The following is a 22,268-nucleotide window of genomic DNA, read 5'->3' as shown; positions in this document are numbered from 1 at the left end:
TTGGTATGGAGAAGAACATGATTCATTGTTCTGTGGCTCTGCCTGTCATTAAGAATAGACAGCTACATCAAAGGAGCCACTCTGAGCAATTTATCCATATCCCCTACAACTCATTTATCACCAATATTCTTACACATCAAGATATACCTAAAAGCTTTCTAATTCTCTCTACCTCCTCTAACCAACTAGGATTATCTCACAACTGAATTGTTGAATTGGTGCCTTACTGACCTCCATGGAATCCTTCTGACCTTCCTCACACTCTACTCTACCCAAATAATTTTTAAAGACTAAGTCAAATCATGTCACCTCTCAGATGATAGCTGCTCATGTGGTAAGCAAAGCATAACAGAGTTTTCCAAACACTAGGTTGTATACCTGGAACTTATGTAACATTACATCTCTTTGCTTCAAGAGAACTTAATAGTTCAATAAAAATATTTTTTAAATTATGTCACCTCTCCCTTCACATCACTTCATAATTTTACTTTATGCTGAGAATAGAATTCATACTATTCAACTGACCTGCAGGACAAGACCATCACCCACCTCACTAAGTTTTGCATTGTTTTCATCTTTACTCACTACAGTAGTCAAACTTCCCTGCCTTCCATTCTTCAACTAGAAATTTCCTTTTTAGATGCTGTCTCCAGTTTCAAATGTTTTACTTCTACTCTTTACCAGCTCAGTTCCTTATGCTTCACACACCGTTCTCATCACTTATCTTTCACTGCACTTATCACAATATGCTATTGTACATATACTGTGATATGCATTTTTAATAAGTCTTCTTATTCTGCCCTAAAATCTATTAAGCTTTGTGAGAGTGGGGATACCTTTATTCATAATGTACTTGACTTAGCAAAAAACTACTCAATAAACATTTGTTAAAGGAATAAATGTATGTCTCTGTGCATTCATGCAAGAATGAAAAACTGAGTGGATTACTTACTTAATCAACTAAATCAGGTACTTTGCATAATCCTAGCCATCAGCTTTCAGGTAGAAAGAGGAGATGATAAGCATATGTCTCAGGGCATATTTACTTTTATAATTGGAAAAAAGGAACTGAACATTGAGAAGAGATCTGGCTCGAAGTCAAAACAAGGAGGTGAATCAGAAACACTATGGCCCAGCTGAAAAGTTTTTTTTTTTTTTTTTTTTTTTTTTTGAGGTCTGAGCAACTAAGGCTGAAGGAATTCACATCCTGTTAGTGGTTTACTAAGTAGAATTAAAGCCATGTATCTCTCTGTGTTGGGAAAGTGGTTTGTAGAAATCCTCTGATCCAAATGGAGCTTCATTTCCACAGTTCAACCACACAATATATACACCTAAAATTTTTTCCCCACAGAAATACTACTGTAGAAACTCTTGCGTGGCCCAGATGGTACAAAAATATCTTCTATCCCATTTGTTCTTCTGTAATGTGACCTTACCATTCTCCCATTCAGAGAGGAAGTCTAATTTCCTTGAATCTCAGTTGGCTCTACCAACTCACTTGCAACCAATAAAATGGAATTGAAGCAACTTCAGTGACTTCTAACATTATGTCCAAAGGAGCCTGTTCCCTCCAAAGCTCTCCATGATTGAGTCCTCCATGCACCATTTTGGTTTGCTTGCACATTTGGAACACTGTGCCACTTGTTCCCTCAGAGGATGGTCTCCTTCAGAACCCAGATAACATACTGTAAAAAGTCCAAGTCACATGGAAAGCCTGTGTGTATACCAGTTGTAGTTGAGCCCAGGCTTTGAGACAGCCTAGGCCAGCAGACAGATATGGGAGTAAAGAAACCTCCAGATGATTCTGGTCTCTAGTCATTCAAGTTACCCCCAGCCATTTCAGTCTTCCCAGCAGAGGCCCTATGCATCATTCTATCTCCAGAGTGTCCTGTCCAAATTTCTGACTACCAATTCTAATAAAACTGCTGTGGCCTTATGTCACTAAGTGGAGAGTGGTTTATAACACAGGAATAGATAGCCAGAACACCAGAGACGCCCCACCAACATGTAGAGTAACAGGATGTGATCCTGTTACTATTTAAAAACTAATATACTGAAAGTATCCTATATGCAGGTATATATCTTTATTGTGGCATCACCTATAATAGGAAGCTAGATTCAGTCTTAAGGTTGTATCAGTCAGAAATGATTTACGTACTTATGAATATAGTGGTCAATTATGCTGCCATAAAAATAGTATGAAATGCAGATACCAATCAAGAAAATGTGTATAACATTAGGTGAAGCTGAAAATAAAAAGCAAAACATCAAATTGTGTAAAAATAAATATGTGTTCCTTAAAAATTATGTATGTGGGCAGCCCGGGTGGCTCAGCAGTTTAGCCTCGCCTTCAGCCCAGGGCCTGATCCTGGAGACCTAGAATCAAGTCCCAGGTCAGGTTCCCTGCATGGAGCCTGCTTCTCCCTCTGCCTGTGTCTCTGCCTCTCTCTCTCTCTCTCTCCCTCTCTGTGTCTCTCATGAATAAATAAATAAAATCTTTTTTAAAAAAATTACGTATGCTTGTAGACAGTCCTGAAAAGTGGCATGCAAAAGTGAAAGCTTCTGCTAGCATTAGGCATCCAGAATGTAAACCATGCACTAGATTTTCTTGAATATTTTGTACAGTTATTTTTCTTACAAAAATATATATAATGCATAGGTAGTCCCATATAACCTGAGCAGTTAGTAATTCACTCTTTCAAATCAGGTGGGAGCAGGAGAATGAATGAAGATAGTTTCTTCCTTGTACTTGGAAGGACATTAACTGCTTCTGCTGTCCTGGCTATGAAAGAGTGATTTCTGCTTAGTTCTGTAGTATACATATGTAGATTCATTCAATGGTTGGATTTGGGTCATAAACACAGACTCTCTTTTGACCTAAGGTCAGAAACTGACTTTTAGATCAGCCTTAGGTTATGTTTTCTTATGATTTACTTGAGTGGTTAGGAAGGTGAAAGCAGTTTTTGGTTTTGTAGGTGGTGGTTTTTTCCTGTCCCCAAAAATGAAGGCCAAAAATTAAAAAAAAATTAAAAAAAAATTTAAATTAAAGATGCTACCTAAGAAACTAGCAACATGTAATTCTAAGGAAAGATCTCCTGAGTGCCACCAAAGATGATTCAGAAACAGAAAATCTGAAGTTTAATTTGATAGCTCTATGGACTCTGATATTCCTCTGATTTGGAGCTAGGTAGAAATGTTGCTATCTCACCAATGCTTATGAATCTGATTGTGCTCTCATGGTCAGAATGGAAAACAGTAAATGGAAAGCATAAACTAACATAGGCCATAGATGTGCATGAGAAACCAGGCTAGGATTGCAACATGATCACTGGCAAATGAGAAATAACAAAAGCTCATTTCCATAGATAAATTCCATGCACAAAAACATAGTCAAAGTATTGAGTTTAAGAATAGGTCATTTAGAACTCACTTTAAGATTATATCTGTACTTACCTGCACTTAACATGGAAGTAGGAAAAATGGACTTTTGGAGAGCAAGGAGACTCCGAGTCTAACAAATTTACACGCGAGTCTGCATTATTCTATTTACTTCCTTTACCAGATGGTCATATCACACAAACATAAAAGCATTCACGGAATCTTCCATTTTAAACTCTTCCTGTGTCTCAATGCATTTTCTATAATAGTCAGTACATCCTCTATTGAAGGAAGTCTATACTCCACAAAAAAATCTGTGAATTCTGTGATGTAATGGGCTTGTCTTTTCCAGTAGTGTTTACAAAGCCAAAGTTGCTGCCTTGTTATCCTGTGCTGGAGGAAACTGCTTTTTATTTCTCAGCACTGTCTACAAGTCCTGCTTTGTGTCTGTCAGTTGAGACATGTCTAATAATCGCTTGCAGGGTTTATACTGAACTAAATTTAAATATTAGAGTGTATGAGATTGAGTTTGTCACAGTCCCTTCTTATAGATTAGAAGCTGCTGGCATCAAGAGGGGCTTCCAAGTAAATACCATCAGTTTGATTCAACTTCAAATTTGCCAAGAGAACATTTCTGATAGAAAATCCTCTGCAGGCATCACCTGCATTGCCCTGGCAACCAGGAAGGAGATGACGACACATGTACTGGTAGGAGGCTGGAGGTTCAGTTGGGGTGTGGGATGTGGGTGTATTTTTAAGTCACAGCAGCATGTTCAGTGGAGTTGAGCACTGCTGTAATAGAACTTCTCACCCTTGGCAAGCCATAATAGACTCTTAATCACAGGAAACAAACTAAGAGTTGCTGGAAGGGAGGACAGTAGGAGGACAAAGTAACTAAGTGTTGGACATTAAGGAGGGAACGAGATGTAATGAGCACTGGGTGTTATATAAAACTGATGAATCACTCAACTCTACCTCTGAAACGAATACACTATATGTTAATTAAATTTAATTAAAATACAATAAATTAAATTCTGAATTTAAATAAAAATTATAATTCTAAAAAATAAAGAGGAAAAAAAAAGTAAAAGAACTCACCCTTACTCAATCTTCATTCATATGGCCTAAGAGTAATTAAAGACAATAATTTACTCTAAAAAAAAAAAAAAAAAAAAAGAAAATCCTCTGCTAGTACTTTGAATACCATCATATGGCAAGAATTAAAAGTGAATTCTTAAGGCAAAAGAAGTAGAATAAGCTACTCTCTGTAAAGACAGGGCCAGAAAGGCCCAGAAAAGTCTGGGCCCTTTCTTATCCTGAACTGTGCTTTTCTGGTCTCACCTCAAGATGTCAGAGAGATGCCAGTCTTAAGAGAGGGGAGCAGATTCAAACATGATCATCATACAGTGTGTAACAGAGCAGCCACAAGAAATTGTACATGACTTATGGCTCCTGCCACAGCCCCTTCCCATAGTGCCCTAAAAGAGGTGATGAGCTAAAGGCAGCACTTAGAACTGAATTATTAGTTAATAAATTCTATTTAAGGTTCTGTAGTATAATATGCCATATTCAACCTTATAATTAGTCTATTTTCATGGCCATCTTCACTCTTAACATTCAAAAGTTAATCCTTTCATTTAATGATGGTTGGTCCCAAAGCTTGAAGGTCATCCCAAAGCAACTGAGTTCAAAGGAGAAAAACAAGCAATATAATTTAGAAATCTAGAAGGAAATTACCAGTATAAGCAACAACAACAACAACAAAAAAACTGTTATTTTATGTCAATAATTTGGCTAATCAAATAATGTGTCTCTAGGATAATATCAAGTTTTCTCTTTTTCTTTCACATTTCACATATACAGTCCATAGGATCAGCAGTGTCTCATCAAAATACTTAATGCATAAATATGAATAATGAAATTCTACATATGAATGGGCAGTGTAAGTGGCTGTGATTAAATTTGACAATTTTACTTGCATATATTTAAGTGCTGTGGTATCCACATGTTTGTTTCAATCCCAGAATTTCTTGTGAAATTCAGAGGCCTGAATGTTAAAAAGGGAAAGTACGTGACTTTTTCTTATCTCCCCTTTTCCACGAGAAATGCTGTTTTCTTATATTTTATCTTTAATCAAAAAATTAAATTGTCTCTACATAACTCCAGTAACTCCAAATTCATTAGTTATAAGAACAAAAGTAATGTAAAGGATTTGTTGTATCTAAGGCTCACTCTTCTACACTCTTTTTTTTTTTTCCTTAGGTACCCAAAGACACTCAGTAAACCATGTTACTACTTCTAGTTTTCCAAAAATCTGAGACCAAGTTTCTCAAATGGAGCTTGAGAACATCCTGGGATGAGCTGGGCTCTGCTCTACCTATGTATGTCAAAGAAATGAAAACATTTACCAGATTTACAGGAAAGTTGACAGCCTCTGACTTTTGCTTAGTTTTAAACAGTTTATAAATCTCCTTTGTATAAATTATTCTATTTTCCCTTTACATTCTTTGAATGATAGTTTTCCTGGATATTTATTTTCTAGATAGATAAACAGAAACTCAGGAGACTCACTCTCTCATGGTTCCTGGGTGTCAGAGCTGGTGAAACAGATCTGATATGCAACTGCCCACTGCATCTGATACGGCACAGTTACAGTGTTGACCTCTCTCTCTTACACTAAACAGGGATCCTGAAAGATATTTTCTATACTGCCATGGTACTAGCCCTAACAACTGGCACTTAAGTCAAAAACAGTAACAAAAGGGGCACCCTGGGTGGTTCAGTCAGTAAGCATCTGCCTTCAGCTCAAGTCATGATCTCAGGGTCCTGGGACTGAACCCTGCTTTGTGCTCCCTGCTCAGTGGGGAGCCTGCTTCTCCCTCCCCCTCTGCCTCTCCCCCTGCTTCTGCTCTTTTTCATTCTCTATAAAATGAATAAATAAAATATTTTTTAAAAGAAGAGTAACAAAGTACTTAAAAGAGCTACAATTAGTGCCTGGAAAGAAACCTAATGTTATAATACAGATTTCAGCAAAGTAAAATAAATAAATAAATAAATAAATAAATAAATAAATAAATAAAGCTTAGACTTGGAGTTAATGGATTTCCACAGATAGAAAAAAATCTATAAGAAATTATGATAAAATGCTGACTTTGGCATAGATTTGCAGAAATCAATAAAAACATTTAATTTTACAGAGTTGGGGGATATTTTGATGATATCAGCTTCATTACTTCCACAGATTTAAATGTGCAAGACTTTTAGGAAGAAATGACATTTCATTATGACAAAGTTTCCCTATGCTCCAACAATCTGAATGCCATGGTATATAAGCACTGAGTGAGTATGGAGAAGAGAAGGGAGAGGAAGGAAAATCTCATTCCAAGAAAAAAGGATATTTCTTAAATATAGACTTTCCACATGAGGCTTGTTAGTCCTGTTTTAATCTACCCTATTCTGTTTAATATATCCAATTTGTTCTTTTTTTGTATGATTATCATCATTTCTATGGTGTCATTAGCCATGGTAATAGCAGTTAGGGACAACACTTGAAAACTCATAGCAATTCCAGTTTTAACCATGTAGGTTTCATGCTTAGTAACTCTAAACATAACAAGGAAGGCATATAACATAAAATATGAAAATGAATAGAAACAGTAAAATAATAGTACAAAGACATTTGACTGTTCACACATATGCACATACAAACAAATACATGAAATATCAGGAATTGTTGGAAAAGGTTAATTTGGAATTTTCTAGTAACTTATTTCATTTTTTTTTTTTTTTTTTTTCTTAAAATTTATTTATTTATTTATTTTTTTTTATTTTTATTTTTTATTGGTGTTCAATTTACTAACATACAGAATAACACCCAGTGCCCGTCACCCATTCACTCCCACCCCCCGCCCTCCTCCCCTTCTACCACCCCTAGTTCGTTTCCCAGAGTTAGCAGTCTTTATGTTCTGTATCCCTTTCTGATATTTCCCACACATTTCTTCTCCCTTCCCTTATTTTCCCTTTCACTATTATTTATATTCCCCAAATGAATGAGAACATATAATGTTTGTCCTTCTCCGACTGACTTACTTCACTCAGCATAATACCCTCCAGTTCCATCCACGTTGAAGCAAATGGTGGGTATTTGTCATTTCTAATAGCTGAGTAATATTCCATTGTATACATAAACCACATCTTCTTTATCCATTCATCTTTCGTTGGACACCGAGGCTCCTTCCACAGTTTGGCTATCGTGGCCATTGCTGCTAGAAACATCGGGGTGCCGGTGTCCCAGCGTTTCATTGCATTTGTATCTTTGGGGTAAATCCCCAACAGTGCAATTGCTGGGTCGTAGGGCAGGTATATTTTTAACTGTTTGAGGAACCTCCACACAGTTTTCCAGAGTGGCTGCACCAGTTCACATTCCCACCAACAGTGTAAGAGGGTTCCCTTTTCTCCACATCCTCTCCAACATTTGTTGTTTCCTGCCTTGTTAATTTTTCCCATTCTCACTGGTGTGAGGTGGTATCTCATTGTGGTTTTGATTTGTATTTCCCTGATGGCAAGTGATGCAGAGCATTTTCTCATGTGCATGTTGGCCATGTCTATGTCTTCTTCTGTGAGATTTCTGTTCATGTCTTTTGCCCATTTCATGATTGGATTGTTTGTTTCTTTGGTGTTGAGTTTAATAAGTTCTTTATAGATCTTGGAAACTAGCCCTTTATCTGATATGTCATTTGCAAATATCTTCTCCCATTCTGTAGGTTGTCTTTGAGTTTTGTTGACTGTATCCTTTGCTGTGCAAAAGCTTCTTATCTTGATGAAGTCCCAATAGTTCATTTTTGCTTTTGTTTCTTTTGCCTTCGTGGATGTATCTTGCAAGAAGTTACTATGGCCGAGTTCAAAAAGGGTGTTGCCTGTGTTCTTCTCTAGGATTTTGATGGAATCTTGTCTCACATTTAGATCTTTCATCCATTTTGAGTTTATCTTTGTGTATGGTGAAAGAGAGTGGTCTAGTTTCATTCTTCTGCATGTGGATGTCCAATTTTCCCAGCACCATTTATTGAAGAGACTGTCTTTCTTCCAATGGATAGTCTTTCCTCCTTTATCGAATATTAGTTGCCCATAAAGTTCAGGGTCCACTTCTGGATTCTCTATTCTGTTCCACTGATCTATGTGTCTGTTTTTGTGCCAGTACCACACTGTCTTGATGACCACAGCTTTGTAGTACAACCTGAAATCTGGCATTGTGATGCCCCCAGATATGGTTTTCTTTTTTAAAATTCCCCTGGCTATTCGGGGTCTTTTCTGATTCCACACAAATCTTAAAATAATTTGTTCTAACTCTCTGAAGAAAGTCCATGGTATTTTGATAGGGATTGCATTAAACGTGTATATTGCCCTGGGTAACATTGACATTTTCACAATATTAATTCTGCCAATCCATGAGCATGGAATATTTTTCCATCTCTTTGTGTCTTCCTCAATTTCTTTCAGAAGTGTTCTATAGTTTTGAGGGTATAGATCCTTTACATCTTTGGTGAGGTTTATTCCTAGGTATCTTATGCTTTTGGGTGCAATTGTAAATGGGATTGACTCCTTAATTTCTCTTTCTTCAGTCTCATTGTTAGTGTATAGAAATGCCACTGACTTCTGGGCATTGATTTTGTATCCTGCCACGCTACCGAATTGCTGTATGAGTTCTAGCAATCTTGGGGTGGAGACTTTTGGGTTTTCTATGTAGAGTATCATGTCATCGGCGAAGAGGGAGAGTTTGACTTCTTCTTTGCCAATTTGAATGCCTTTAATGTCTTTTTGTTGTCTGATTGCTGAGGCTAGGACTTCCAGTACTATGTTGAATAGCAGTGGTGAGAGTGGACATCCCTGTCTTGTTCCTGATCTTAGGGGAAAGGCTCCCAGTGCTTCCCCATTGAGAATGATATTTGCTGTGGGCTTTTCATAGATGGCTTTTAAGATGTCGAGGAATGTTCCCTCTATCCCTACACTCTGAAGGGTTTTGATCAGGAATGGATGCTGTATTTTGTCAAATGCTTTCTCTGCATCCAATGAGAGGATCATATGGTTCTTGGTTTTTCTCTTGCTGATATGATGAATCACATTGATTGTTTTACGGGTGTTGAACCAGCCTTGTGTCCCAGGGATAAATCCTACTTGGTCATGGTGAATAATTTTCTTAATGTACTTTTGGATCCTATTGGCCAGTATCTTGTTGAGAATTTTTGCATCCATGTTCATCAGGGATATTGGTCTGTAATTCTCCTTTTTGGCGGGGTCTTTGTCTGGCTTTGGAATTAAGGTGATGCTGGCTTCATAGAACGAATTTGGAAGTACTCCATCTCTTTCTATCTTTCCAAACAGCTTTAGGAGAATAGGTATGATTTCTTCTTTAAACTTTTGATAAAATTCTCCTGGGAAGCCATCTGGCCCTGGACTCTTGTGTCTTGGGAGGTTTTTGATGACTGCTTCAATTTCCTCCCTGGTTATTGGCCTGTTCAGGTTTTCTATTTCTTCCTGTTCCAGTTTTGGTAGTTTGTGGCTTTCCAGGAATGCGTCCATTTCTTCTAGATTGCCTAATTTATTGGCGTATAGCTGTTCATAATATGTTTTTAAAATCGTTTGTATTTCCTTGGTGTTGGTAGTGATCTCTCCTTTCTCATTCATGATTTTATTAATTTGAGTCTTCTCTCTCTTCTTTTTAATAAGGCTGGCTAATGGTTTATCTATCTTATTAATTCTTTCAAAGAACCAACTCCTGGTTCTGTTGATCTGTTCCACAGTTCTTCTGGTCTCGATTTCGTTGAGTTCTGCTCGAATCTTTATTAGCTCCCTTCTTCTCTTGGGTGTAGGATCTATTTGCTGTTTTTTCTCTAGCTCCTTTATGTGTAAGGTTAGCTTTTGTATTTGAGTTCTTTCCAGTTTTTGAATGGATGCTTGTATTGCGATGTATTTCCCCCTTAGGACTGCTTTTGCTGCATCCCAAAGATTTTGAACGGTTGTATCTTCATTCTCATTAGTTTCCATGAATCTTTTTAATTCTTCCTTAATTTCCTGGTTGACCCTTTTATCTTTTAGCAGGATGGTCCTTAACCTCCATGTGTTTGAGGTCCTTCCAAACTTCTTGTTGTGATTTAGTTCTAATTTCAAGGCATTATGGTCCGAGAATATGCAGGGGACAATCCCAATCTTTTGGTATCGGTTCAGACCCGATTTGTGACCCAATATGTGGTCTATTCTGGAGAAAGTTCCATGTGCGCTTGAGAAGAATGTGTATTCAGTTGAGTTTGGATGTAAAGTTCTGTAGATATCTGCGAAATCCATCTGGTCCAGTGTATCATTTAAAGCTCTCGTTTCTTTGGAGATGTTTTGCTTAGAAGACCTATCGAGTATAGAAAGAGCTAGATTGAAGTCACCAAGTATAAGTGTATTATTATCTAAGTATTTCTTCACTTTGGTTAATAATTGATTTATATATTTGGCAGCTCCCACATTTGGAGCATATATATTGAGGATTGTTAAGTCCTCTTGTTGAATAGATCCTTTAAGTATGATATAGTGTCCCTCTTCATCTCTCACTACAGTCTTTGGGGTAAATTTTAGTTTATCTGATATAAGGATGGCTACCCCTGCTTTCTTTTGAGGACCATTCGAATGGTAAATGGTTCTCCAACCTTTTATTTTCAGGCTGTAGGTGTCCTTCTGTCTAAAATGAGTCTCTTGTAGACAGCAAATAGATGGGTCCTGCTTTTTTATCCAGTCTGAAACCCTGCGCCTTTTGATGGGGTCATTAAGCCCGTTCACATTCAGAGTTACTATTGAGAGATATGAGTTTAGTGTCATCATGATATCTATTCAGTCTTTGTTTTTGTGGACTGTTCCACTGAACTTCTTCTTAAAGGGGAATTTTAAGAGGCCCCCTTAAAATTTCTTGCAGAGCTGGTTTGGAGGTCACATATTCTTTTAGTTGCTGCCTGTCTTGGAAGCTCTTTATCTCTCCTTCCATTTTGAATGAGAGCCTTGCTGGATAAAGTATTCTTGGTTGCATGTTCTTCTCATTTAGGACCCTGAATATATCCTGCCAGCCCTTTCTGGCCTGCCAGGTCTCTGTGGAGAGGTCTGCTGTTACCCTAATACTCCTCCCCATAAAAGTCAGGGATTTCTTGTCTCTTGCTGCTTTAAGGATCTTCTCCTTATCTTTGGAATTTGCAAGCTTCACAATTAAATGTCGAGGTGTTGAACGGTTTTTATTGATTTTAGGGGGGGATCTCTCTATTTCCTGGATCTGAATGCCTGTTTCCCTTCCCAGATTAGGAAAGTTTTCAGCTAGAATTTGTTCAAATACATATTCTGGCCCTCTGTCCCTTTCGGCGCCCTCGGGAACCCCAATTAAACGTAGGTTTTTCTTCCTCAGGCTGTCGTTTATTTCCCTTAATCTATCTTCATGGTCTTTTAATTGTTTGTCTCTTTTTTCCTCAGTTTCCCTCTTTGCTGTCAACTTGTCTTCTAGGTCACTCACTCGTTCTTCCACCTCGTTAACCCTCGTCGTTAGGACTTCTAGTTTGGATTGCATCTCATTCAATTGGTTTTTAATTTCTGCCTGATTAGCTCTAAATTCTGCAGTCATGAAGTCTCTTGAGTCCTTTATACTTTTTTCTAGAGCCACCAGTAGCTGTATAATAGTGCTTCTGAATTGGCTTTCTGACATTGAATTGTAATCCAGATTTTGTAACTCTGTGGGAGAGAGGACTGTTTCTGATTCTTTCTTTTGAGGTGAGGTTTTCCTTCTAGTCATTTTGCTCAGTGCAGAGTGGCCAAAAGCAAGTTGTATTGGGAAAAAGAGAAAAAGAGAGGAGAGAAAGAAGGAAAGAAAAGAGAAAGAGAAAAAAAAAAGGGAAGAAAAAGAAAAAAAACGAAAAAGAAAAAAAAAAAAAAAGAAGAAAAAGAGAAAGAAAAAGAAAGGAGAAAAAAGGGGGTGGGGGAAGGAAACAAATCAAAAAGCAAAACAAAACAAAAACAAAAACAAAAACAAACAAACAAAAAAAGAACCACCGGGGAGTATCTTCTGATTCTGTGTACTTTAAGTCCCTTGGCTTCTCCTGGAAGTTGTCAGTCTAGCTGGTGTTCTGGGGGAGGGGCCTGTTGTGCTGATTTTCAGGTGTTAGCAGTTGGGGGAGCTGCTGTGCCCCCGCCTGGTGCAGGGCTCAGTGGGGGTTGTTTACCCCGTGAGGCCGCAGGAGGAACAGCCCCAGTGGCGGGGCAGCTCTGGAAACCTGGATTCAGCTCCGGCAGGAACTCCGTCTGCAGGGCCTGGAGGCTCCGGGGCGGGGCCGCTGATCTGCTCAGCTGGGGCAGGAGCGTCCTCGCTGTCCTGGGCCCTCCCGGCCTCTGCCTGTCCCAGGGGAGGCGGGATCCTGGGCTGTGTCCCGGCGCCCTGTGCTCCGGAGCCTGCGCTGGTGGATTCGCGCTCCCGGGCCGCGCAACCCCCTCCGCGGAGCTGCCGCCCGAGCCCCTCCGAGCTGCTCCTGGAACCGCGCAGCCCCCTCCGCACGGAGCCTCTTCGTCTGCCCGAGCCCCTCCGAGCTGCTCCCGGGGCCGCGCAGCCCCCTCCGCGGAGCCGCCCCCGAGCCCCTTCAGCTGCTCCGGGTCCCGCCGGGTCCCGCCGTGCGCGCTGCAGCCCTTAGGGAGCTCGGCGCACTCTCCTGGGCGCGCAGTTGCTGTTACTGTCCCAGGGAGCCCGAGGGCATCCCCGCCCTCCTGGGTCCTGCTCCACCTCCCTGCGAGCCCCTTTCCGCCCGGGAAGGTCGGTGCAGCTCCTGCGTCTCCGGGACGGGGCTCTCCTGTCCTGGGGACACTCGCCCCGGCCTCAGCCCGGCTCCTCGCGGGGCCCCTCCCCCTTGGAGGCCTTTGTTCCTTTATTTCTTTTTCCCCGTCTTCCTACCTTGATAGATGCGCGAACTCTTCTCACTGTAGCATTCCAGCTGGTCTCTCTTTGAATCTCAGGCCGAATTCATAGATTTTCAGGATAATTTGAAGGTTTTCTAGGTAGTTTGGTGGAGACAGGTGATTTGGAGACCCTACTCCTCCGCCATCTTGCTCCTCCCCCCTAGTAACTTATTTCAAATGCTCTGATGTAGATTATTATGGCATGCTCCCTATATAAATATTAATTAGTTAGCAATTAATTTACCAATGTGCTTATAAGTCTAAGTATTTTCCTAATTTCCTTTTCATTTCCTTCTTTTATTTTATTGAGGTCATAGCAGCAAGAACATGTAAAAAGAATAAAAGAAGGCATTGCTTATATTGTCAAACAATTCAAATTAAAAGTAATGGATCAGTCTTGGGAAGCTCAAATTTGTTCTGGATCAGTAGAAATATGCAAGTTGCATTGAAAATATCTGTTCATTTGGCACCCCTCCCTCAATATTTTTGGTAGTCGGAGAAGAAAATCAGTTACCATCTTGTTGGTCTGGCTGACTTACCCGAGCAGCTACTACCTTCCAAGGCCCTAAGCTTTCTGTTTGTCTCTCACTCTTATACTACCTCGAGCTGGCCATTAAAGAAAGTTATTCCTTAGTTTCATACACTATGATTTAACACATTTTCCTGTCTTTGACTCAGTCAGATTCAGCATGTTTCAGGTATGTGGTATGAAAAACAATCTGTGGACTTACTGGATCAGAGAATCAATTATAGAGCTAGGCTCGAACATTCTATCCGTGGCTTTGGGTTGAGAAAATATCCACAGGGTGTTTCTGTGATAACAGCAAGAGCAAAAGAGCTCCTTGAAGATGCATATAGTCAGGTTTATCTCCTGCCCCAGATGGTTTCTATGCCAGAGGCAGAGATAATGGTTTGATATTTAGACCAAGTGTTTTCTTCATACTCCCATCCCTTAGTGGTGCCATGATAGGCCAGGAGGAAGTTAAACAGCAGCATTAATTATTTAAAGATGGGCCACAGACGGTCTAGGTTTTATTAATGCCACTGCATCATATGAGCTCTGTAGCTGTTACTGAGGATGTTCACTGAACTCTATTTAAGAAGGATGACGCATCTGGAAGATGCTGAAGCCACGGTTAAATGGCTTAGATGAATCTCAAGTCCACTTCCAGTACTAATTGTCAAGTGAACAACAAATTCTGCATAGTTAGGCATGCCCAATTTAACATAATCAAGTGCTGTATGGAGAATGAAACTTCTCTTGTAACAGCCACTGCTTACTTCCTCAACTGAAAGCTATATGAATTTATAAGTCTTACATGTTGTGTCATGTGCTCATTCAGTAGCTAAATAATACGTATTTTTTATTAAGTTCCAGCAGAAAACACAAACATTTCTTTAAAAAAAAAGAACACAAAAATTTCTTATAGAACCCAAATAAGATGTAGATTTAGTGTAGAGTCAGGAATAAACTCTAGCCAGAGCCACAAATGCCAACACAAAAGTCCTCATTTCCCATCTCCCCCAGACTGCATCATTATTCTAGCCCGTAGAATGCCACTTTTCCTTATTACAAGTCCACATGGTAGGACATGGCTGACAGGATCTCTAGGATTTATAGAGCCTCTGTTGAAAAAAGCAGCTATTCTTAATCCTGATTTTACATACCTGCATGGAAATTCTGATTGGGTCAACTTGGTTTAGTTGTCCAACCCTAAGCACAGAGTGGTCAAGTTATACAACTATTCGGAGGGAGAGTTATCTAGTATGATAGAAGAGCAGTTGTGCACACAAAATAAAACAACAACAACAACACCAAAAGTTACATGACATTGTTCTGGCTGGGCTCTTACAAGAAAAGCTAGGGACCATGATTCCTACTCCAGCAACAAACTCATCAGTTAAGTCATATAGCACAGAGCATCAGACATTAAAGAAAAGGGAGAAGTTCTGTGTTATGTGACTCTTTAAACCTTAAGAAAAGATTCTGACTTTACCTTATTCTTCAAAATCATACAGTTAAAAAAATATGCAAGTCATAAGGAGACGGTTTTGCTGTCTATTCAAGCATCAATACTTCAGAAAAACTAATTATTATCACAGAGAAGAAGAGGAGAAACAGATTGTAACTGGTGTTGGGGTGTGGCGTGGTCAGGAAAGGCTCTTTGAGGAAATGACATTCAAACTAAGATCTCACAATAAGGAAGAATTAACTGGATGACAGGTGGAGGAAGGAGAGGCAAGCAGAGGGCATATTAAAAGTAAAATTCAACAAACTAGAACAAACAATAGTAAAAGCTATTAACACCAAGTCCAAGTTAAAACAATCAACCACAGAGCATATTGAATCACACAACTGATGTAGGAAATATGATATATTACTCTGTACCAAATGGTTGTTTAATTTTTAATTACACTAAATTACCACAAATATTTAATTAGACACAGGTGGTAATGTAGCATCCTTCTTTGGTTCCCAGTTCCAAAATATTATGTGTGCATTTTTTTGGTCTGCAGTCTATATGTATATATACATATTCATAGAATGCTAGTGAGTATAGATTCAACAGCCTGAGAGAAAGCTTTCCAAGAATAAAAACATTTTGATATTGATGAACAACTGCCTAATTCACAGTTTCTAGTCCTGTGTGCAGACCAGCTGTGCTGTTATAACTCCTGGCATGTGTGTAAATCTTAGCTTTATTCTATCCCCAGAGATTCTCTACTTGTCCAGACAAGTTCAAAAATGCATGTTTTGAATCCTGGGAAGATGGCAATGGTGGCAGAGTTTTTGAATCTCCCTATTCCCCCCATAAATAAGAGAAAGAACAACTAGAAGAGAAAACCCAAACCCACAGGTAACATCAAATGAGAAAATGTGAAAATGTGTCTGTAACCTCCTAACCCCAAATATGAGCAGGAATGGACAAACAGAGACACCTAAAAGACCCATGTAGTGTCAGCAGCTATGCAGGAGGAAGCAAAGGGAAGTGAGGTGGGAGCAAGAGGACGGCCAACAGCCAGTAATACCCCAAGGAAAGGACAAGTTGGTGTGAGGACCAAACTCCTGTTAAGGAGTAATTGCCTGGGGTCCAGTGAAATGTCTAAAGGGGTTGGAGCCATCAGGATGCTGCGAGCTTTCGAAGCTGACAGCCCGAAAATCCCCTTTAGACTAAATCCCCACATTAAAGAGAGTGAGCTGAAATAGAATTCAAACAGAGCATGACCTCCAAAGTACGTGTGAAGAAAGAAGAGGATCCAAAGGAAGTAGTGGAGGCAAATAGAGTCTGCAGATGTTAGAAACTAAGAGGTCATATATGTGAACATTATACAAAATAAACATATCAAGGACCATATCTTTCCTGCTCATCCTCGTGTCTCTAATACCTAGCATAATTCCTAACAGAGAGGGAAATTGGAAAAAAAAAAAACTAAAATGGTTTATAAGAATGACAATTATGATTATGATACCCATTTATAATCATCAATGTACGTTGGCTCCCTTAACTCCTGCCCTTAAAGGAAATGATCTAACTCAGGATCTGAGTAACATTTTTAAACCCATAAAATATCTTTTTCATAAAATAGAAAGTATAATGCTGGATTTAAGACTGTAGCACAGAAAAAAACAGCTTTATTATTTCCTTTGTGTTCAGAACTAAATCGGTTTGTGGTAAGTTTTAACTTAATAATTCATCAATTGAACATAAGGGAAATTTCACTCTAGAACTGACACAAGGACACAGTCAATAGAAAGGAAGCAGCAAATTTCCAACACCTTTGCTATCGACTAAAGAACATTCCAAACCATATAGCCCAAAAAATATTTCATGCCAACATTCTTCCTGGAAAGCACTCATTTAATTCATTCAAAAAGTAGCCTGATATGAGGAGGCTCTGTATCTTCCAGATCCAATGACAGTTTTCAGCAATCCCTTGTACATGGGTTGAATCTAACAATCCTAAAATTTCAGACACCTTTTCTGATATACAATTATTTTATCCTGCAGTTATTACTTAAAGAAGTAGTGGCTGAATTGAGAGCAAAGAATTTAATTTCTCGAGTTTTTTCTTGAGCTGTGTTTTTTATTGGATGAAAAGGCAGCTGTGATTGTACTAAATAGGTTTTTTAAAAAGCTCTTTTCTGAGTACCCTTCTCATAGTAGCCATGCTATTACTTTCATACAATTTTAGTGCAATGCTTAGATTGTAATAGCTTTTGGACATCTGTGCATTGTAAAGTGCAGCACATTATTAACTGTGACACCCCTCAAATGCCAATTTACTAGACTGCAGATTGTTCCCTGGGCTCAATAAATCTTTACAAGTCCATCTCAAGTGGCTGGGCTATCCTCCTATCCCCTTCTCCATTCATTTGTGCAGTAGAGTCTATGAAATGGTTATTATATTATGGTTTTCTATTAATCTGAAATTATTAATATTTTATGACAATCAAAATACTGTACACTGTACACTGGTATTCCCAGTTGTTACAATAATTATACTACCTTTTTTATTTTATCATGTTTTTTTGGGCAGCACTTTATAAATTTCACAGATGTGTTTTTATATTTGTTTAATCCCCTCAAAATCTCATGGGGTACAGAGAGCAAATGACATATGTATTTCATAAAAGAAAGAGCAATGACTTAAAATGTCCATGATGTACCCACAGTCATATTGTAAATAGTGGAATGTGAATCTGAACCGACATCTGTTACTTCCTCAAGAAAAAGGGCTTAAGCTGTACTGATTATAAGATGACCCCTTTAGTGTGGATATTTTAATTTAGTTGGGGTATAGTTTGTCTGTGTGGAAAGCTTCAGAAAAAATACAAGAGGTTATTGCAATCATCCAGAAGAGAAATAATGATGATTTGAATGAGGGTGATCATGATGGAGGAACTTTTATAAGCATTTGCAAACTTGACTTAACTGCATTTGTAGCTATCAGAGATAAAGGCAATGGAAGATATCACCATAATGTTGGGTCTATGCAATTAAAAGAATGCAATTGCCCTTTGTTCAGATGGAGAGGGCTATGAGAGGAGTAGGTTTTGGGGGTCAAGTTTCAAGAGTTTAGGTTTGAGCTGTTAAGTCTAGATGTCTATCAGACATCCAAAGGAGCATATCAAGCGGATGGATGAGTGAGTTTCAAGTTTGAATGAGGTATCTAGGTGGGAAAAATATGCTCTGAAATTCACAAATACATAGATATTATTTAAAGCTATGAGATTGGCAGGATGCAGGTTATAAAGATAACATGGTTTCCTAAAATCCAGATGAAGTGTTTCAACAAGGTAAGGATATCATCTGTGTTAAAGATTGCTGATACATTGAGTAAATTGAAGCCCTAGAATGAACATCATCTTTCCCAACAGAGAAGCCCTTCATGTGTTTGACAAGAGCTATTTTTATAAAGTGATACATACCAAAGACTGCAATGATTCTGGAGAGAAAGAGAAGAAACATGATATGAGTGATTACAGACATTTAAGAGGTATTTTTGCTGAAAGAAAAATAGAGTAGAAACTAGAGGAGAATAAGGTGTCAAGGGAAACATACCCCCCCCTTTTTAAACTAAGAAAAATAACAGCACTACTGTATACTGGTAGCTAATCCAGTGGAGCAAGAAAAAATGATGCTGCAAGAGAAAAGATCATTGTTAAAGCAAAGTATAACAGGCAAAAGGGGGTTGGATGCACTAGAAAAGAAAAAGATGGGTTTTTGGATACAAACATGAACTGTTCATCCATGGTGACAGGAGAAAAGACAAAGAATCTAGATCCAGATGTAAATAGGTTGACAAATGGAGTAGAAAGAACATATGGAAATTCTTTTCTACTTGCTTCTATTTCTCCTCAATGAGATAGAAAACAACAATGTGATCTAAAAGTGAGGATACTATTTATATCTAAAAGTGACCATACTATTTCAATTACAATAGCTTCACAGTTTATTTTTTCAATGTTTTTATCTTTTTCACAAATTTCTTGTTCTAATTTCTAACCACAGTTCTTGGCCATTTTCATTCATTTTTTTTTCTTTCAGTTGAGCTGCAGGATCAACTCTTCAGGTTTTAGCAACAACAACAAAAATGTAGAGTGTTGGTTGAAATTCAATGTATGAGTTTGGACATAATTGGCATCTGAACAATAACATGTCTTGCCAGAAAACTGACAGGCCTGTCTACTTTTTCCAGTCTTCTTTTACATTCTCCAATAAATCCTATTATTAGTGTTGTTCCTTTGTTGTCAGGCTTAACCCTGGGTATTTTGGTTTTGCTTTTTTTAATGCAAATTATCCTCCTCTTATCCCATATCATTTAAGGTTAAAGTATTTATCACTTGTATAAAAGAAAGCTAATTCAATTTCTGCCTTCTAATAATTTCTGTGACTTTGAGCAAGTCATTTAACCCCAAAAATATCTGTCTCTGTGGCTGGAAAAGGAACAAACTAAATAAAATAACCTCTATAATTAAAAGATATATATATATATATATATATATATATATATGTATATATATATATATATATATATAGAAAGATACTAACATGATTTCTATTTTTTTATTATCCAATTGATTCTCAGAGAATGTAATTTACCTAACATCATTCTGTGGATAACAACAGGAAGTTACCCAGTTTGGGGTAAATTACAAGTGTACTTGCAAGCAGACACTGACTGGTCATCTAGAGCTGAAAAACAAATCACTCCATAGCTTACTGGATTTCAAGCAAGAATCATTTATCTGTTTGCAGTTGTTTGGACTGGCAATTTGGCAAAATCCAACTGGAGGAGATTGTCTTTGCTTCATGCTCTTTACTTGACTCATTTGTGCAGATGCAATAGGTTGGCAAGTCAGCTGGAGGCTGGTTGACCCCATTTGGTCACATGCTGGCGGTTAGCTAGTGCTGTTGATCAGAGTGCCTTGGTTTTCCTCTACCTGGCTTATAAAGTGAGTTATCATGGGTATTTTTGGCTTCAAAAGAGAAATCACAATGTGTAAGCACAATTTCCTACCTGTGTTTATATCTACTGATGACCCATTGACCCAGTCATGTCCTATGTCTGAACCCAGAGTGATTGAGAAAAGGACTATATAGGGACAGAGCTAATAGGAGGCATGATTCAGTTGGAATTATTAATATAATAATCTGTCAGACTCCTGAACATGATTCAGCACAGATCACTTTCTAGAACCAGTACACAATTTCAGTTGGTCACAGTCTAGGAAGCATGCATAATAAATCCAATGAGGTTATTTATTTGAGTTGAAATACCAAAAAGCTCTCATATCCCTAAGGTTTTCCCCATCAAACTGCTACAGATGTCTGACATTTCAGCATTACATAGTGAATCATTTGTGTTAACAATCTGTTCCTTATAAAATAGCATAGATCTCTATGAAATAGGCTCCACATAAATTATCAGAAAATTTCCAATGGGACCAGTAGCCCTTAACAGCTACATCTAAAATAAATAAGGATTTTTGCGCTTAAGAAAGGGAAAGTGTCATTCTCTGGATGAGTTTGCTGCTCTAAGAAGGTAGACATGGGCTTAATACCACTTTAGAAATCCCTGGGAGCCAACAGGATACAAGGAAGGGAGCAAACTTTGAAGAAAAGTTCCACTGGATTCCAGAGCTGAAGTGTAAATGTAGAAAATCCTTCAGCATCCTTACCCTTAATTTACTCAGTTCCTATAAACTTGTCTCCTATGCACTTGCCATCATATATACCTTAATAAATTTCCTCTGACCAAAAATACTATTTTTACCCCATTTGAGCTTTCAAATTATGGCAATTCTTAATAATGAGAATTACATTTTAAAGAAGATTTCAGGACACTTGGGTGACTCAGTAGTTGAGCATCTGCCTTTGGCTCAGGTCATGATCCCTGGGACCTGGGAGGGAGCCCTGCATTGGGCTCCCCGCAGGGAGCCTGCTTCTCTTCTCTGTCTCTCTCTCAAATGAATTTTATTCTCAAATGAATAAATAAATAAATAAATAAAATCTTTTTAAAAAATTAAAATAAGAGAAATTTCTAATAGTGGTATTCAGACTTTGAGAACCCACATAGTATTCCCATTTTAATTTACTCATTTCTAGAAAAAGAAAAGTCATTCTATTCATTGTCATCCTACCTACTCAAAGTATGAAGATGATGTTTTTATTATCCTAAAATTGCATTTAGCTTTTGAAGAAGAAGGTGATACTATACAACCATATTCCTCTACCTTTATTTCTGCATTTTATATAAAATCATGACCTAACAAAAGGAACCAAATAGCAACTTCGTAAATTAAGATCAGGTAACCTTTTAACATTGAGGCTTGCCATTTATTCTAACTAAGATGCTACCACTAATCTGAGCTCCTATTGTCTCCATGCAAATATTTCAGTCTCTATATTTTATCTCTTAATAGTGTTGATGCAGATATGGTCAATACTTCTTCAGCTAATATATACTTGTAATCAACATATTAGGTCTTACAAGTATCCATCAATAAAAATCAATTAGGAAACTAAACAAGGTATTATTCATTTAATCATTTCTATTCTTCTTGGTAGGTAATAGTAAATGACTTTACACTATATTATGTAGAGAAGAGATAGAAACATTTGGAACGCTTCACAGATTTGTATGTCATCTTTGTGCAGGGGACATGTTAATCTCTGTATCATTCCAATTTTAGCATATGTGCTGCTTAAGTGAGTACAAGATAGAAATAGTTGGAAAGCAGCTGAATTTCTGATATCGATTGATTTCCTCTTCCCTCCCTTCCTTTCATCTTCATTCCTTTACCCCCCTTTTTAGAATTAAAAAGATTAATTTATTATTTTATTTTTCTACCCTTCCTTCTTTAAAAAAAAAATCCCAGTGAGTTAACTGTGTTGGGCACAGGAAGCCAGTGGGAAATTAATTCT

General features: G+C 38.1%; 1 protein-coding gene and 1 non-coding gene across 4 annotated transcripts in view; both read right to left on the bottom strand.

The window, feature by feature from the left end:
• LOC144288960 (uncharacterized) overlaps positions 1–22,268 on the bottom strand; it is a 284,720-nt gene that overhangs the window by 211,855 nt on the left and 50,597 nt on the right. The gene's annotated exons all lie outside the window — the stretch shown is intronic.
• LOC144289265 (U6 spliceosomal RNA) lies at positions 21,957–22,060 on the bottom strand. The gene has a single exon (XR_013357241.1). It is a non-coding gene; the product is annotated as a U6 spliceosomal RNA (small nuclear RNA).

This window comes from Canis aureus, chromosome 18, assembly GCF_053574225.1.
Source record: "Canis aureus isolate CA01 chromosome 18, VMU_Caureus_v.1.0, whole genome shotgun sequence".
NCBI classification, from domain to species: Eukaryota; Metazoa; Chordata; class Mammalia; order Carnivora; family Canidae; genus Canis; species Canis aureus.
Note: the sequence above shows the minus strand (reverse complement) of the source record. Positions and strands in the feature narration are given on the sequence as shown.